Source organism: Labrus bergylta, chromosome 21 (assembly GCF_963930695.1).
Source record: "Labrus bergylta chromosome 21, fLabBer1.1, whole genome shotgun sequence".
NCBI lineage: Eukaryota > Metazoa > Chordata > Actinopteri > Labriformes > Labridae > Labrus > Labrus bergylta.
In genome coordinates this window covers 5,951,181-5,970,055 of record NC_089215.1, presented here as the reverse complement: position 1 = coordinate 5,970,055, position 18,875 = coordinate 5,951,181, and positions in this window count along the sequence as shown.

Sequence of the window (18,875 nt, the reverse complement as noted above, 5' to 3'; positions counted from 1 at the left end):
TCAATATTGAGGTTGCACCCCATCAAATAACTAATGGAAGCGACACTTCTCAGAAAAAATGCCATTCGGGCATAAGTAACCATGGTAACAACTAACTATATTGACAGAAAACATGTTTGAGAAAAATCCATATGACGTCTATTTTGATTTTCTAGCTTGACTGATGTCCCCTCTGTTAACACAGAGGAGGCGGAGCTTATAACCTATACTTCAGACAGTCACCACTTTGGGGTAGCTGTCATGTTGTCCATATTTTTATTCAATCTATATAAGGTATGGAACAGCGTGGTGTAGTAAATTATCAAGAACAAGTCAGAACAGTTATGCCAGTATGTTTATATTTTGACCATATTTTGATCATTTCAGAAAGTCAGCAGAATTTCAGGCGGAATAAAACTTAAACAACGATGTCAGTTTTGAGTATACATTTCTCCACTGTAACAAAGGAATCACCTTCTCCAGCTGCGAAAACCCACACACCATGCACATCAAAACATGCACCGACATGCACATGTATCGTGCATGCATACACACACACACACACACACACACACACACACACACACACACACACACCAGAACTTTCATGCAACACATTCCCACACACAGATTTATGCACACCCACGCATACAATCTTTGTCTCATGAGGAACGGTATTAATACCTTGCCAGCTTTAAAATGTCAGTGAGTCTCAAACAATGTGCACAAAGAGCCAATTTATTTATGGATCTGACACTTTTCATGTCTTCCTCCTCTTGGGCTATTTTTGCTTTCAAAGTGTATCTTAAGAAGGACAAGAAGGAGGAGGAAGAGGAGGAGGAGGAGGAAAATGGAGATGAAGATGACAGACTGACCGAGTGCTGGGAGAAGGTGTGTGTGTGTGCCAGCAGCTGAAGAGATCAGCCTCTTTAGGTGCAGGGGAGTTGTTGTTTTTTTTTAACCCACAGTTGGGATAAAATATCCCTCAGGATTATTCTTCAGTGTCTGACACATGGCCGTGATCAAAGAGTTGCATCGGGAGATAAAAATATCACAGATGTGGGCTAATCACAAATCTGCATTCAGCCCTGATGGCTGCTCTCTAATATGAGCCGGCAGAGTTTATTTACTTTTCCTTCAGTCTACTGCTTTTGTCTTTTCATTTTCAATCTGTCCCCCTCGCTTGGTATTCATCGACACACACACACACATACACACACACACATACACACACACGCACATTCCAATCAACAGGGATGTTTACCCATTGAGTGATGATTGCCTGTTTAAACATCTGTCCACACCAGTATACACACTAACACACACACACACACACACACAGCTCCATGTCTGATAACATCCCAGACAGCCAAAACCAGCCACTGTCTACCTGAATTTGAAAAGCCAGGAAGATCAGCTGATTCAAATTGAAAATGAACCCCTCTGATAGTGCACTGTAAAGCTGTTGTTGTGTGTTGTCATGTCATGTTTTATCCTGAATCAAATACGGATAAGTCTAAGCTGTGTTCTTATGCCAAAAGGAACTTCAGTTTTACTCCATGGATGTTCAATTTCCATATGCTTAGAAAGAAAATCAAACTGTGTTAACAGATAATCTTCAACAAGGATACAAGGCTGCACTAATATTTACCATATTTGTATTCACAATCCCATACAACCGAATACTGTATGATACGATGCGGGTCAGGTTGAGATGCATTAGCTGATCCTGGATAGCGATGGAAAGTCGATTTCTTAATCCAGATCTTGGCCTTGGTTTGTGTTGATTCTGCTCTGCTTACACACACAGCTGAACAAGCCTGATGAACTGTCCGGGAAAACCCCCCCCCCCCCCCAAAAAAAACTCTTGACAACACAGATTCTTACTTCTAGAGAATATGTTCTTTTAATAACTCACTTTTGGAAATGCTGGCTCATCTCTGTCTCTCTAAACTTGTCTCTGCTCCCCAGGGCTTAAATCTTGACGCATTGTTTTTTAATTTGTATTCTCCCTTTAGGGCACGTAACTTGTAAGCATAAAATTGTTTTTAATTGCTATGCCGATGACACAACTCTGTGTCGGACTGAAAACGCAGTCGAGCTGTAAACCTCAGCCACACTTTTTAGCTTGTTGTTTCTCAAAATGTATGCTTGGACGTCTTCAAACTTCACCTATCGCCATGACGATAAATGTAAATTGTGTTGTTTGTCACTTTCAACCACATCCTGACTTTCCACCTCAAGAATATAGTCTCGATAGTTGACGATCTTTTTGCATTTGAATGCATGTGAAACTATTTGGCTTCTTTTATCTTTAATCACAGACTATTCTAACTCCCAGCACTCTTTACTATTGAGGCCATATACTGTCTGCAGGGCTTTTATCTTACTCATAGATGGACCATATTTTCCATAATGCTTGTTGTCTGTCAGTTTCTGAGCTTCTGGGTTTTAACGCCTGAGAGGGGCTGTACTTTAGCAGTCAGTGTATGATGGTATGGAGATAAAGTGAGTGCACCTTCTTTAAAATGTCAATGGAAAAGCGTATCTTTTATATAATATGAAGGATAATGTATTCCTCATCTATTAGTTCTCTTATTTTTGTCCTGTTTTTGACTTTTTCAGTATTTTAGTTTTATGTGACAATCCCAGAAAACGGGAAAACTAAATTTAGCAAAATGACACATAATCTAAACCTTCAAGTGCTTTTTCTCATCTGAAAGTTCTGTTTTTTATATTTGCTGAAGATAAAGTCATCAGTTTTTAACTCATAAATAAAATAAAGACGTTTACAAAAGTAATGCTGCTCAATCATCACTTTTGGGCCTCCATGCATCCATGTGTGGCGTTAGCTGTGTCTGTGTTCTCTGTATGCATTTGGATGTTTTGGTTGACCGCGGAAGTTTCTGGGCACAGAGTGGATGCGTTTCCCTCAGCCAATGACAGCAAGCAGGGGAGTTTTGGGAGTTGATACAACGATTGGACACCTTTCAAACCGGCGAATATTGCAGACGTTGACACAGCGGCAAAGAAGAGAAAATATAATCCAAGTGTGGCAAGCTCCTAATGCGCTTTCAAGAACAAGGATGAACTTCGGGTTTGCTTTCAGGAGCAGCCTGGGATTTAAGAGCGACACAGGGTTGTTCTGTTTTCTGTTGACAGGCAGGGTGCCAAACACCGGTGGTTAGCTTGTGATAGCCTGCTGTGTAGGTACAAGCAGTAAACGTACACAGGAAGTCCTGCAGTGGGCGAGCGCTTCTGGTGGCACAAATGTAGTCAACTGACAATGACATGATGAAAAAGTGACCTTACTGAATTTATGATAATCTAACTTGTTAATGTGTTTTCCTTCAATTGTTGTGACATCCTCAGATGTTATTGCAGCTTGTAAGAGCTACGGGTGTTCCTGCCAGGATCTGCACATTACGATGGATTTGTTGACAATCTCGGAGAGCCAGCGCTGTATTGATACACTGCATTGGTTTGCAGCAAATCCACATCTTACAAGTCTTTTATTTAACATAAATCCTGCTTGACAATCCTCAAAAATGTAGATTTAATTATTTGCCTGTCAGCCAGCAAGCTCTTCTCGGTGAACATAATTTAGTTTCTCGCTGAATCAATCAGAGTTAATCGGTGGATGTGATCGAGCTGCTGACCGGACAACACATGTTCTCTGCAGGCTGTCCAGCTGCTGAGAGAGCGATACTATCCTTTGAAACATCTGTCCTCCATTGTCTGTCTCCATTCTTCAGAGGTAACAGTGTATCTACTACACGCACTCCGTACAGATATAGACGCCTCAGTCACACGTCTCACATCTCTAACACTCTATTTTAACACCCGTCTGTATTTATAGCCTGTGTTAAAAGGCCTGTCACCTGACCGAGAAAAGAGAAGAAAACAGCTTTTATTAGGAGTGACGGTAACCTGCAAAAGACACCTCTTTGAAGCGATCAAACGCCTGTCCCACAATGGGAGTGAAAGCAAAATAGTTTGTTTCGTCTCTGCGAAATAGCTGTCACAAGTAAGCCATGAAGCGATGAAAAACGTGTGAGGTAATCACATATTTTTCTCTCTTACACATACTCAGCATTTCTCCTCCATTCAGCACACAAACACTCATTTTTATGTAGTCAACATTACCTGAAGAAACACGTTGTGTTCCTGCAGAATGAACAATGAGAGGAATGATTTTTTTTTTTGTACTCTCTTAGGCTTTTACAGAGACCACTTGAGACGGACAGAGCGCAGTACTGACAGACACATTTGTATGAGTGCAGCACTTCCAGGTTCATTGTCATATTTGCTTTGTCTCTTTGGTTTTACCAGCTGGTGTGTGTACCTTGTTGTTAATCCAAGATAAGTGTGGTGTTTGTAGGCTTGAGTTTGCAGCCAATGATTATTTTCATCATTGATTCCGTTTATTTAGAAAAACAAACCTGTGCAGCAAATATACAACAAAACACAGAAAGATGGACATGTTTGCCGGAACACAAATAAAAATCTATGAACATGCTTGTAAATATTTCAAAGGTACTCCTACACATGCATGCAGCATTTAAATCCAATATCCCCGTTTATATCAAAATAATACAATCGGAAAATCCAGCCACAATCTTTACCGTTTATCTCGTTGGGGTTCATGGGGCAGGGGAGTCGATTCAAGCTGTAATTGGGTGAGAGGCAGGATACGCCCTGGACAGGTCACCAGTCAATCACAGGGCTTATATATAGAGAAAAACAAGTAGCCACACTCATATTCAAACCTATGGGACGATCATCCTGTTCAACATGTCTTTGGACTGTGGGAGGAAGCTGGAGTACCAATCACACATGCACAGGAATAAACAATTGTAAACAATTTTGGCCAATTCTCCTTAAACAAAAACAAAAAACTCTTCAAGAACTAGCTGATTGAATAAAGGTGAAGCAAATGGATCTACATGAGTGAATCTGCTTTTTTTCTTAGATATTTGCTTCATTAAAAGATCAAGAGAGATGTTTTCAACCCGAATTTTACATTATATATATGCAGTCTATATATATTTACCATATTGTATATTTTTTGCAATCAGGTTTAGCATGAAATATTTGCATAATGTAGTTTCTATGGAATCCTACATTTCCCATGATGCTTACAGACGTTAACTTGTGATGATGTGTTCAGGCAGAAAAAGAAACATTCTTGACTCACAGAAAAAGTAAGAAGAAAGATGTAAACAAGCGAGGCAGTGTTTCACTCGAGCTAAGAAATGTTTCTTTTTCCAAAAAATGAATCCTTATCCTTATCTCCGTGCTTACAGACACAAGGAGGACCTGGACTTGAAAGTTGCAGGCGAAGCTGCCACACAAACGAACACAAGGTGCAAATCTTGCTTGCCATAGCAAACAGCAATGATGACATGGTGGATGATAAACAGGTAGGCGTCACTCTCTGACCCATAGTTTTGTGGGTAAAATATAAAATGTGAAAGTAGTCGTAGCAGACAGTAGTAGTAGCTTTGTAGAACTCAATATTTAAATAACTACATTTTTCATCTTTCTAAATGACGTTCTAGTTCTAGCTTAGGTGATGATGACCAATTTTGCTGCTTGTAGGCAAACTGATTGATCGGAATTTACTTCCTGAATGCGTGTTGTACCAAAAACACATATTAATGTATATTGTATTACATATTAAAGCAGGTATGCCTGTTTGATCAGTCCCCCCCCCCCCCCCCCCCCCCCCCCCCTTCCTATCATGAGAGATACGTTGGCAGGAAAATATCTGCACACCTCCAGCTGACAGGGAATATTTGTCGTAATTTAGCTGCTAGTAAGCCTGTGTTCATTTGTGATGCTGTGTGTGTGTGTGTGTGTGTGTGTGTGTGTGTGTGTGTGTGTGTGTGTGTGTGTGTGTGTGTGTGTGTGTGGTGAGCCGTGCATATGAGCCGTGCATATGAGTCAACTAAAAAAAAACACATATATCTGACTTTAACCACTTGTGCCCCATGTGAACACATATATCATGACCTTCGGCCGTACGAAGGTAAACGATTCTAACGGTTTTAAGGAAAGACTTTGTGTTTAAAATATGAACCGCACAGTTGAGATAACTTCTAAGATATCACAAGTTATTTTCCTCTTGTTCCAAAGCTACAGAAAACATTATTTAGCCTGTGAAGTGATTTCATTGATCATGAAGCTTTAATTATGTGTAAATGACGTTAATGTGTAAAACTGGTGAAATTCCCCTTTAATAAACACATTTGTTTCAGCATTATCTAGTTCATTGCAATATTTGCTTTGTCTTGTTGGTTATGCTGCCGCCTTGTGTGTTTCCTGTCAATATTCCAAGGTAAACGTGATGTTTGTCGAGTTATTGACTTTGCAGAAATGTATTCACACTGATAAACCAGTGGACAGAGCCCGGGGGACCCAGACTGGAAAAAGCAATAATATTAATGGGATTCATTTTGAAGAGAGAGGGGAACAGGCAGAGATAGGGAGTTAAACATTGGAGCATTACAGCGAGGTGATTTAAGGAAAAGTAGGCAGGATATGAGACAGGATGAAGGTGAATAATACCATGAAAACAGGAGCAAAAGTGGGCTGGGATGAGGAGGAGGAGGAGGAGGAGGAGGAAGGAGGAGGAGGAGGAGGAGGAGGGGTCGCACTGAAGTGAGAGAGAGGTAGGAGAGGGAGAGGAGGGGAGGCAGGCTAAATCCTCACACCATTATTATCAGGACGCACATGCAGCCCCTCCTGTGATGGAGTGAGAGGCGATAGAAAGAGATAAAGAAAAGATGGAGTTAAAGAGGAAATGGAAAGCAGGATTACTGGTGTGACAGAGCGGTGAGGCAGAGAGAGAGAGAGAGAGAGAGAGAGAGAGAGAGAGAAACTCTGGTAGGAGAGAAAATCAGTGCAACAGGATGAGGACCTGCTAGTGCACAGGCTGCCCGACCCCGCAGACCTTCCATCTGTCCCGCTGTGTTTCCCCGACGCTCCTGTCATCTACAAACATCTGGATCAATTGCATGCATATGGGAAAAGGGGGCAAGGGGTGCAAGCAACCCTGAATCTTCCCCTCATTTCATCCTTTTTCTTCACACAGGAGCTGAGAACGTATCCTCATCCTCATCACTGGAGGGGGGGGGGGGGCGGGGGGGTCCCTTCCTTGCGGAGTACCTTCACCACTTTCAACTGGACCAAAAGAGGAGGTGGAGGTGGAGGGGGGGGAACTTTCTCTCCAAACATGCAGAAACGCCTGTGAGATTTTTTTTCTCCAACTTTCCATGGATCTGTTTTGTCTCTCACCCGCAAGAAGGAGCAGGGAAAAGGAGGCTGAGGAGGTGGAGAGGGGGAGAAAGGAGGAGACGGCGGGGAAGCGTCACAGCCGCCGCCGTCACCAACCCTGCCACCGCTGCTGCTGAAGTGTTACCGGTGTTTGTGCTCCTCCGCTGAAGAGGCATCTTCTCTCTCTCTCTCTCTCCCCCCCCCCCTCCTCCCCTCCTCCCCTCGTTCTTTCACTCCTCTCCTCATCCGAGCAGCAGGGAGCTGGAGGGAAACAGACAGAGAGCTAAACACACACACACACAAACACACACACACACGCATACACCGGCTGGATGCTCATCTTCTCTCCCCCCCCCCCCCCCCCTCCCTCCCTCACTTTCCTCTCCTCTTCGCTCCCTTTTTGATGTCCTGTCTTCACCTTCTGGACCACTTGTAACATTTTTCACCTTGACGAACGCGGAAAAAAGAAGAAAGTGAGGAGTTGGATTTCTTTTTTTTTTTTTTTTGCGGGGAGAGCTCACATACGCTCGCTGTCACGTTGTGAAGTCCTCCAGGGGAGTGTGCAGACACCCAAAAGCTGCCAAACACACACACACACACACACACACACACACACACACACACACACACACACACACACACACACAGACAGAGTCACTGATAACTCGTGTACCACTCGCTCTCACACAGAGACTCGGTCTAAATGCGTACTCCTACAGGTGCTTCGAGGAGAGAGAGAGGCAGGTGAAAACCAGGTAAAAAAAAAAGGGGGGAAAAAAACAAAAGAGAGACATTTGTAGGAAGGATGGAGCAGCAGGAGTTCAAGTTGGATGACGGCAGAAAGCACAGGTAAGTCTACAGCACACACACACACTTCCTCACACTCCTTTTCTTTTTTGTCACTTAATCTGTCAGGAATTATGTAAAAGTGAGTGCGACAGATTTGGAGAAATGGAGACGGAATAGATACTAGACTAAGAAGCTCAGGGGGAATGTGAGTGAAGACACACAGTATGAGAGCAGTCATTCCTTCAGTTTTCATAAGTGAAGAGTTTCCTCGAGAGAAAGATCCCATCTGCTGCTGCTGCTGACACAAACAGAGCAGCCAGTTGTTTCTAAAACTGGAACCGCTGTAACAGGACATGTATGTGAGCGTTGTTTAGAGTGTGTGCATCTGTGTGTGCGTACCTGCATGCGCGCTGTCACAACTTGACACATTCACTCATAGATTATGGATGTTGCACTTGCAGTGTTTTACTGTCGTATCAGTTATCTGGTAATGAATCGATTTGGCCCACATGCTGAGTGGAGCCGCTCTCATTTTTCTCCATTAGTGGCAAAAGCTCTCTGCTTCACCTCGCACAGATCAGGTACTAGCATCATGTACCACATATTCTTTTGAGTGGTACAATTTAGTTACATTGACCAGGGGTTCTCAACATAAGGTTTGTGGCCCTTCAAGGGGTCCCAAGATAAAACTTGGAGGTCTCAAGCTGAACACATTTATCTAGCACCAGATATATTTAGTAAGCCGACTTTTTTCTGGTTCTTGCTTTTTTCTTTTTACATTTCTTTTCTTTCCATGTCACTTTTTATTTCCCCAATACCCCGAAAAAATAAAAAAAATTACAAAAACTACAAAGCAATTAAAAATGTGACAACACATTAAGTATTCATCAGCGTGCATGCTCTTGTAAGATGCACATGGCACATTTACTCTTTTAGATACAGATGGTTGGACTATTTTAAAATTCTTATTGAGACTTCAGACTGCTGCTGTGAACATACTGCAGATCAGGTTGTAGCATCGTGTACTACGGTTTGGTTCAGCTTCAAAGCTCACAGATGGGCAAATGGTTCCCAACATGGGCTCTGTGGCCCCAAATTGGGTCTAGAGTTAAAAGTAAGCGGTCTGAAGGCGAGGCAAGTTTATTTATAAAGCACCATTCATAAATAGAGCAATTCACATTGCTGTAGTCGAAACAGAGATGTGAGGACATTCATGGAGTGAAAAAGAAACATGACATTAAGCAAAAATAAGACATTTAAGAACACTGTATATTAAAATTTCCTTCATTTGTTTTTGAGTTTCTTTTTAATATTGTGCAGATCAGAGTGTTCACTTTTGGAATATTTGATGGACTGAGGTATTTATCTGCTTGTCTTTCATCCATAAACAATGATGCCTGTCATATATACAGTATATATTGGGCTGAGAGTTGCACATTTTGTAAGCATCATCCATGAGCAGTGGTTCTCAATCTGGGGTTTGAGGGGCCTGAAGGGGTCCAGTGACAAAGCTAACGCCACCAAAAGTTATGCGATATTTAGTGACAAATTGTCTACTATGAAACCTTCTCCAGTTGACCAAAGTGTTGACCAGGTTTAGAAATAACGTAACACGTTTCAGTTGCTTCCTTTATATGGATTGTCCCTTTTTTGCTCCTTACTTAAAAAAAAAACCCTTATATGATAAATCCAGTTGCAATATCAGAGAGTAGTAGTTCCCACCATGGGGTACGGGGTCCACCCAAAGGACATATCTGTTTTAAGCAGGTGTGGCAGCAGATTGGGTGTCACTGACTTTTTGATTGCTTTACGTTTGATTGGCAGGGGGCCAAGCTGGTGTAGAAATGACCCCGTCCCGTCAACGTCACTCATCTCGGCTGGTACGTCCGACCAGCAACGATTTCCTGTAAAGCTGTCAAATCTTAAATGTGTGAGTGCCGGAGCCCACAGAGAGACAGCAAGGCAACAGTTGGGGGGTTTAAGCCCTAATTATGATAAATTTACGAGGCAGACGCTATGTGCTATGTTTCACAATAAGCATGTCACGCTCATTTATTCACATTGAGAGTGTAATTTGTATGTTTATTAGCGGCATGCATGAGCTTCTGAAAGGCTGCATGTGCAATGCTCACAAATCAACTTGTCTTTCACAATTCGTCCAAAAGGCAGAGAGGTGGAAGGATGGAGGGATAAGAGAGGCAAAGGAGAGAGCAGTGGTTGATGATGACGGGATGGATTCTCCTGGTTCAGGCTCTGCAGTCATAAACTGAACTGTTGAGTATTGTTGATGACTACAGGAAAGTATGATGGAAGTGCTTCGTTGAGTGTTTGGTTGAGTCGAGAGTTTTTTCCTTGTCGTTCGATTTTTGTCATCAAGCATATGAAAAGTTCTCCGTCATGGATGCTTGCGCTGGTTTCTTATGGCAATGCTATTTTAGGTTTTCTCAGCTCCAAAAGTTTTAAAAATGGAACAATGTTGAAAAGACAAAATCACCAATGAGAGGGTGTAGTCATTAATCCAGCTCATTCTCACTTGCTTTGTGTCATTTCTGCACGCTGTCCTCCAGTAATCAACAGGAGCTTTTACAGTGGGACCAATGTGTCACCGAGTGGTGTTGAAGTCAGGTGATGGACTATAAAGACAACAAAAGATCACTTGGGGTATTGGCTTGTTGATGATACCTTAATGTACTGCTTTCATGTAAAAGTCTTAGCCAAACCAATATTTGTTGTTGCTAACTTGACTGAGGAACACTGCACATGATAAAATGATGCATGAGCTTGGAGTGGGAGACGGCTCAAGCGTTTACTTTTCACTTACATTTCTCTTACACTGACACACATTTCATTTTTGGCACATTTTGGAAGTAATTCTTTTAGGACTTGATTGCAGGGATATCTGGGCGTGTTTGTTTCTTGTTTCGTACCTCATCATAAAGTGTCATTCTGATCTGATCATTTTACTCAGTCCCCCCCAATGGTGGCTTGAGGCTTTAATAAAGTAATGTTCTATATCCCTTCATCAGTATTATGTTTGAAACAGCCGAACTCAAACTTGCAGATGTTTTCTTGCTGGCGCCTTACTGAACTTTCCACGTAAAGTCAGGGTGAGCTCATATGAGAACGCACCAGGTAATATACAGGAACATGAACCGTGAGCAAGCGAGAGGGGCTGCTGATGTTCACAACCATGAACGCGACTCGTGTGATCTCTGTCGAGTAATGAAACGTCTTAATAACAGATTTTGTTTGCCTTTATGGTCCTCCCCGCTCTTTTGGTTGATACTGTGATTGTGTCAAATTAAAGGTAGCATTGATAAACTTGAATGTGATGTCTGAGACAATTGGAAGCAGACATTCAGTTAGTGACACTAAGACACTGTGAGAGGGTGCACAAAGTGACCTTGTTTGGGACGGCCACAGCTAACCCTGTCAGCTCTGACAGTCGTCAGGAGCAGGGAATAAGTAAGTAATGTCTGTACATCTAAAGAGATACAGAATCCCATCACAAGCTGAATGCAAAAAAAAAACATAGTGGAAGTTAATACTGTAGCTGTCCCTGTCCAGCTAAATAGGAAGCGGGGAGTCTGAGCGGACCTGATTTAAGGGTTAGGGTTACGGTTGTAATAGGTTAGGACAATATTTTATCGTTTACCATGGTAAAAAAAAAGGCCACTCTGTGAAAGGAGTATCTTTACTTTTGGTACTTGAAGTATGGGTTTGTAAACAGAGTATTGGTGTCACAGTGTTTTATGACTAATAAGGTCTGAATACTTCTTACATAACAGACTTTATCTCCCAGCCATCAAAGCTTTGCTTGGCCAAGTTATTCGTGCACTTCAAAGGCCTAAAATCAAGCGTTTCCGGTATCAGTTAGAAATAGTTAAAATACCAGTATCCTGATATAAAGTAATTGCTGCAGAATAAATTTTCATACTGTAATGTCTTGGCGTGATCTCAAGTCTGCATAAATGAGGCTCTAGAGGATCCTGATGTTTTATACAGCTGTCAGGGCGCTGTGCCTGCAGTATGTTGATGAGAGGAAGGCCGTCTCCTACATTAATACTGGCCCACTAATTCAGGCTCCTTAATTAATGCAATCAAATCAGTTTCAAAGGTGCAGCGGGGGAAAAAAAAAAAAAAAAAAACAAGGTTCGAGGCAGACATGTTGATAATTCTCTGGTGATGATGCTCATCCCATCAACTAGATCCTCTCCGCTCATTTCCTCTCCACCCCCTGGGGACTCAGTGTAGCGACTCCGTCACATCCAAGCTAAGTCGCCAAATGACTGAAAGTTCCCCCACTGTACGTTTTCTATATTTCCCAGGAGACATGAGGAACTTCACCAGGGGACATGTTTGAGCATCCGCTGAACATGTGGTCCAACAAGTTTTCAGCTAATGTGCAAAAACGATTGTTTATTCTGGGCTTCTGTTCTACAACAACAAGGCATTGTTGGCATTATGGACCAACCTGCTCCAAAACAATCACAAAGCAGCCTTAACAGGACAAATGTCTTGGCATGGAGAATGTATTTTTTCAGATATTAAGCCCCTTTTTGGCAGAACGAAAAGACTTCACCCCCAAAACCTTTTGCAAATCACAATTATCTAACATCTGTTTTTTATGATGTCACAGTGCTCTTTTTTTTTTAGATTTGGTTGGATTTAGGGAACTACATGGTAAAGCAGTGAGACATCCGAGGAGGACAAGATGTGTGACGCCGGGGTCTGAGGCGTTTGTTTGTTTTGTGTCGTGGGTTACAATATAATGACAGAGTTGGAAGAAGTTTGTCCATTTCAACCTTATTTGTCAATTTGTTTGTTTCGGTTCATTTTTTTAGGCTACTATTGAATACTCTAACAAGTGTACGACCAATCACAGTATTTTACGTCAGTATTCTTGGAGCTAGGTCAAAGTTCAGTTCACACAGACTATATGAACGACTTCATGTTAATGTATTGCACAGAGCTGGACTTTTTCAGAAGGGCCTTCAGATATTTCCCAAGCCTTTTCGGTTGCTTCAACTCAATGTGCCATTTCATTTTATTTGTTGCAGTTGTGACTGACGTTCTGACTTGTTTTTCAAACCTGGCAGGCATCATTTGGAATCTGCGCTGAGTTGTTCATTAAACTCATTTAGCTGTTAATAAGAAATGGCCTTAGCAGTACCGGTAGCTGCATTGTCTGGATTGCTAGCAGCGTTAGCCAAGCCAAATCTGACTATGACTTACAGAAAATACAGTGCTCACAACTCTCTGTAACTCTTGGAACGGGAGTGGTTGCTCACTGTTTTCAGAGAGAACTATGCTCATGTTTTCACTCAGTAGTTGCAAACTTATCTGTTCACTTCATCAGGCACAACGCCAGTGCTCAGTTTTTCTTTGAATCAAAGATTAGAGGTGCAACATTCTTTGACGGTACTCAGCCAGAAGTTACCACATTTGACAGAAGGCAGAGCTGGACAGCAGCCAGTGTTTGGCAAAGGCTGTGATCAAAACTAAACAATCTCTGCCCTAGTGTTAAGTCTCTAGCTTACCATGGTGTAGTTACTGAAGTATGCAGTGGCCATTCAAGAGTCAAAATTTCACAGGGGGCTCTACCACCAGCATTCATCCCTATGTTATAAATAATCTGTTACCAACTATAAAATGGCAAAATCTAAACTTTTTTACTAGAAGTTTGTCAGCCTCGGGAGCTCCCTTCTGGCCTGGGGCCCACAGCTGTTACCCACCTTGCCTGTTGACAATGGGGACTGAACAGAGTTGTAGCTATCTTGTGGGATTTAGCTCGATTAGGATGAAAAGGTTCACTTTAGTGGGATTTTTTGAAGGTTGCAGTGGTTTTACGCAGTCATCTCACAGCAAGAGATTTCCTGTTTTGAATCCCCTGTCGGACAGGGGAAATGTAATATATGTCATATTTGCATGTTCTTCCTGTTCCTTTATTTGTTCTAAAAATTGCCACTGAATGTTAGAATAAATAGTTGTTTGTCTCTATATGTCAGCCCTGTGATTGACTGGCATCCTGTCCTGGTGGTACCCCGCCTCTTCCCCAATGACAGCTGGAATTGTCCAGACCCCTGCGACCCCAAACTGGATAAGCTGAGTATAGATATTGGATGGATGGATAGGATTAGTTGAGGTGACATGTAGCACTAAGCTAGTGGCAGCCACCTGTTACTTGAAGAAGCTATAACTCTAAACGTTGCACACCTTTTAATGCTTAACATAGTTTTAACTGGTGAGTTTGATACAAATTGATAACCTGAATAGTGTAATGCGTAGCGAAAATAAGCTAAAACAGTTGTTCAAACAGCTGTTAACTTGTGTGTTTAACATGGGGCCAAATTGGGATTGACTCACTTTTGGAGCGATCTCAAGTGGCCATTTGAGGAACTTCAATCTTTGGCCCATCTGCATTTTCAAACTTCACTCTAATGAAAAAGTTTTCCCATTCTCCCCATGCACATTTTTCTTCTTGTTACCACTGCTCTCTCATAGTTTACCTGTTATTTCTTCTTTGTTTCATCATGTCTCCAGGTACTGTTAGTTTTCATATATATAACACAGCTGGATTAATTTGAAAGGATATAGTGAATTTGATGCAGTTAGTCTGATGTTGCTCCCTGTGAGTTTGTCCCACATGGCAGAACTACACTCCACCAAACAATCTCCACAATAACAGATAAGTGGGGTGCATGCACTGCCACTCTCACTTGATCTGCACACGTTTTTTTTTAATTTGGGGAGGAATAAGAGCGCAAACCGAACAGGATTTAAGGATGATGAAGGCAGATGTTATCCTATTAATCTCTTTCTGTCAGCAACGATCGTCTGTTTTCGTTTATTAATAGATAAGGAAGAGCACAATCACAGCTGATTGTAGTTTTGAGCGGCTTTGTGTTTGTGTGTGATTGAAATTCAGATGCTTCACATTGTTGTCAAACCCTTGTGTTCTCATCCCATCGCTTTCGTAATCACACACACAACAATATAATCACACATGGTTATATTGCTGTTAATCTGGAGGAGACACACCTACACTCTCAATTTCCACCCCAACAACACACATACACTGCTAATCTGAAGCCCCATTACGCCCCCCCCCCCCGCGAGACACTGTTAAATGAACACTTGACCTGCTCTCCAGTCATATGCTTGAACAAGTCAGCATTCATCCTCCCCCTCTCTTACTGTTTCTGTCCTTTGCAGTTATCTTCCTCTATCATTACAACCTATGACATGTACTGTATATGAGCCACTTTGTGTTTTAAAACTCATTTTTTGTCCTATGCGTTACTTTCATTAACTTTCCAAATGCCGTTAACGAGGACAAAAAAAGTGACGCTCTATCAAGAAGAAACCCAAACAAAAAAAAGTTTACTTCAGCTACCATTGTTGAATCTTCTGATTTTTTTGATTTCCCGTCCTCCAGACACTCTGTGTAAGTACTCTGTGTTTATCTGCAGCTTGGTCAAAAATCTAATAAAAAAAACCAAACATATTTAAACCACCAGACTTTAAACAACATCTCATGCCTTAAAGCATTGGTTCCCTCGTGGGAGGCGCTTAAGATCTAAGAGAGGGTGTGAAGCTCTGTCTGCTCTGAGATTTTCAAAATAAGATTTGCTCATACTAGATAAAATGATGTTATAAAACATTATTGGGAAATGTATGCAAAGGTCTTTTGGAAAGTGCATGTGTGTAGACATATTTTGTCACGCATCACTTTCCTGTGTTGGTCCTTTTGGGGGGCTCAGCTGTTCTTAGATACAAGTAGGGGTCGCTCCAAGAAATAAGGGTTGGGAACTACTGCCCTAAAGGATATCAAGTTGTCTCTGTCTCTGTCTTTAGCAACACATACATAAAGAGTAGATAAACTGTTTTGCTTTATTGGCTGCTAACACAGTTTGATATGCGATGAACATTTTGTCTTCAGTTCCACATAATTTAAAAAAAAACAACTATTAGATGATGCTTTTCTCACATCTGCCACTGAGAATTTTTTTTTTAAGTTGATCTATGAGGGGGTTTGTGTGTTTTTAATCTCCATGTAGCACAGGTGGGTGCTGGATTAACAGCTACTCTGTGTTTAGATCCAGATATAATCATATACATTTCAGAGAGATAATATCAGCGTGTCAAAACAAGCAATGCGAAGATAACCGGCTACAGTGAGTAAAATCTGCATATATTCTCCAGGGGGATCAGATCAGGTCTTAAGTTGTGGTATTACTATTTATGTGATATCTACTAAAGTCTTTTTTATGGATCTGATACGTAAAGTTAAAATGCCAGATGTCTAAATTGTCACTATATGCAGATGACACTGCTGTACACAACTTATTTTTAAAAAGGGGAAACTTGTAAAATGATTTATGTTTTGTGAATGTATATATAAAACCATAAAACACACATAGATCTGTAATGTAATCCTCAATACCACATGTCCATCACTCCAGCTTAAACCAGCATTGACTGAAGTTTGATCAACAGCGTCTAATAACAGGGTTATATTGTATTTTAAAGGTGTAGAGTGTATTTATTGCTGTGGGCATGTAAAGCCCAGGAGCGTTAAACCTTATTAAGATGAATGATTGATATGCCCGCAGCATGAACAGTGAGGAGAGGTGGGACTCATTTAACCCAGTGTTTCTTTTTTTCTGAAAGGAGCTTTGAATCAAAGCTTGGAGGGGCTGTTAATTATCCAGGCGTCTCTGATGGCTATAGATGAGATCGACACTTTATATAAAACCTGCATGTGTGGATGCGGAGATCTTTATTTGCTGTAGAAAAGCTCACACGGCTTTATCAAAAGGATCAAAGGTATTGATTGAATAAGTGGATATCTTCAAACGGCAACCATTTGATGAAAGAGGCTTGGCCTGATGGAAATGTTGAAGCTATACGAGCTTGAGCTTGATTTATTTTTATTTTTTAACTTGGCCCTAATGCTCTGTTGTAAAGAGAACATACAGTTTAAAGCTATAATATGCAACATTTAAACATGGATATAGCAGGAATCAGATATATCCTAACTTAATATATATCGTTGAGTAATGGCTTTCTAAAAAAAAAAGAGTGAAGTCAAACTCCCTCTGAGTTTGTTGTTTGTAGCTCTGTGTTTACACTGATGGGACGGTGTTTCCATCTGCTTGTTTATGTTTTACTCAGAGGCTGAAACTTGTCTTTTTTTTCACGTGAACCCCTCCTTCTTCAACGGTTAGCCTTGCTGCCCTAGATGCATAATGACATCAAAGAAATAAGACGTTCATGGAGAAATGGATGAGTCAACAAAAAAATCCAACTTTTCACATTGGACACATCTGTTCGTTTTTGTCTTATAACTGTGATTGTGAACGTAACTTGACCTCAACGCAGATCACAGGAGCGTTACATGTCCTGTTATAAAAAATGCATGTTTTTTTTTTGTATTTTGTTCATATTTCATATTCGCCTCCTGGCAAAGTTCTGCCAAATGGTATTTTTTTTCTAGGCTGCGTAAACCTGCTTAGATGAAAATGACAGATATGACAAAGGAGACACCAGACAAAGAGTGTTGGAGCGCCAGATTAACTTTTAGCAGGTCAATAATGTGTCACTGTTGAGATGCTTTCCTTTAAAGCATGCAATGAAAGTTTACAGATTCAGAATATATAATAGAATCAGTAACTTTCTGATGCATTATATTTGATTAAGATGTACTATTGATTTACTATTGATCCCACTTTGGAATTCAACAAGCTCCCAAGCTGAAGATTAAATAATTAAAAGTGAGACCCAACTTTACAAGATTGAACATTTGAGTGATGTGAGTTTTATGACATTAATACTTTTGATTCAAAATATGCGATTAATATGATTCTGTAACAGGAGGATTCTGGCTTCTTTCACTTTTTCTTTTTCTATTGTGGTCTCAAAGTCTTTTTAATGGATGTACATTAACTCATTCTGCAATAGACAGTGAGCTATTGAACCTGTGACCCATAGATGACCACCAAGCAGTGGTTGTTCCCCTTTAGAGAAAGAGAGGAACTAGTCCAACAGATTCACTTTTTTAACCCACTTGAGTGTGAAGTGGCCTGTTCTTTCTGGTCTCTGCAAACGTTATTGTTGCTGATCATGTAAAAACACTCAAAGTCCGCCTTGTGAAATTGATCTTGTGATATTTATAGTTGTTTAGATTTGACATGCAGGTGATACACAGACTCTACAAGCACCGTGGTCAGCTCACTTTTCTTGTAGATAAGTCTTGGAAACCAGGGAACTGGCACATTTATGTTTTACAAAAAGCTGTAAAAAAAAAAAGAAGCACCTTGATGCCTTTCAGGTCATATTCTTGACATTGCACATCCTGAAATGTTACTACTGGAATCAATCATTTGTGAATGGCTATTCCTATGATTATCACAAAGGCAACACTTGTGGATTCCTGTTAAGTTTTGTTCAGCAAGGTTATTAATGAGCTTATTAATTTCTAATTTATTTTTGGGATCACACCTGGAGGAGGAGGGAGTCTTAGGTTCTGAAATATAATCACTGATGTAAGACTGACGGACCTGTGTGACAGTTTTGGCGTTCTCCACCCAGTGTGTGTGTGTGTGTGTGTGTGTGTGTGTGTGTGTGTGTGTGTGTGTGTGTGTGTGTGTGTGTGTGTGTGTGTGCTGAATCAGAGATGTGTAGAGATGGAGAGGTGATTACAGTCATCACACTGGGGGGGTTGGATTACGGAGGATTACATGCATGCACGCTTCGCTTGCACACACAGTTTTCCTCATGACACAAGAGGCTAAAAGCGGGGCTAATACTCTCAAACAAAAAGGGTC